The sequence below is a fragment of the Aplysia californica genome, unplaced genomic scaffold (assembly GCF_000002075.1).
Source record: "Aplysia californica isolate F4 #8 unplaced genomic scaffold, AplCal3.0 scaffold00316, whole genome shotgun sequence".
Classification (NCBI taxonomy): domain Eukaryota; kingdom Metazoa; phylum Mollusca; class Gastropoda; order Aplysiida; family Aplysiidae; genus Aplysia; species Aplysia californica.
In genome coordinates, this window is record NW_004797586.1 from 552,452 (window position 1) to 553,659 (window position 1,208).

The window sequence follows — 1,208 nt, forward strand, 5'->3', positions numbered from 1 at the left end:
GAGAGAGAGAGAGAGAGAGAGAGAGAGAGAGAGAGAGAGATCAGGAAGTAAGAAAGAAATATATATATTAATGTTATCTTGTGATACGAGTATGTTATGCATGTGCATGTACATTGTTATGGTTGTGCCCGAGGTTAAAGGCATTCAAAGCCAAATTAAACATTTTTATTTATTTTATTCGCAAACCAAGAAAAACTTTCATAACTCAGTTTCGCTACCAACAGCAGCAGTTTCCTCCTGATGTGGCGTTTTCTTTTGGTTTGTTTTAATTTTTTTTTTTCAATTTGAATTATTTCAAGAACATCTCCGCTCCCTTCTCCTCCCAATCAAAGATTCTATTGCAAGAGCATTTGAAAGGTATTTTTAAAAACGTTCTTGTTTACAGGAAATAATTTCTCTCCTTTATTTTACCACACAGGAATCGATTTCCGTCAGTTTTTCCAATGTACATGCTCTCCGCCCATCTCCCTTTCCTCATTGAAAAGAAAAACAAGCCTTTACAAGTCCAAGATTCTAACCCTATAAATTGGTAAATGTGTTTAAAAAATGCTTTCTATAATAATACAGTCTTAACGTTCGCCCCCATCCCCTCCCTTTTTGGTTTTTATTTACAAAACACACCTTCTATATTCGACACATTTCGCACTGTTCTCTTGTACCTTTGCCGTGCCTCCATCGTACACTTTTTACCTCCCTTATTTCAGGTTTTGGGGTGAACAGAAGTCTTTTGCAGCAATTTGCAAATATTAACTTTCCCTCACCCTCTCCTTTTGGTAAGATCGTGGTTTATGGTGTCCTTCTTGTACGGCTAACAACCAACTATATATTTGTGTACTGTAAGGCCCAATTTGACTCTGTTTTAACCCCTAACAAAAGAACACCCTCTAGGATTGCTTGGTGTTTGTTCATCTTTAAAAAAAATCTAGATGTCCAACGATCCTGTCGAAACATTTAGACCATTTAGAAGTCGGGTCTCTCAGATGGTCACACCAAGGAGGTTATGCAGTAAGGTCCTTGGATCACACTGACCCTGCCTGCCAGGACCAACCTGACCAGGTTGAGAGGGATACAACCAAAGATTCTATGAGAATCTTTGAAACAACGTCTCTACAGAAAATCGGAGAAACTCGATGAAAAACAAAATAAATTAGATATCCATCCCTACACAAAATCGTAAACAATCATTTCATTGTTCACTATTACAGCCT

At 37.7% G+C, this 1,208-nt stretch overlaps 1 protein-coding gene across 1 annotated transcript in view; it reads left to right on the forward strand.

Moving 5' to 3' along the window:
• Positions 1-1,208, forward strand: part of LOC101861899 (forkhead box protein B2) — a 10,452-nt gene that overhangs the window by 4,964 nt on the left and 4,280 nt on the right. The window lies entirely within an intron of this gene.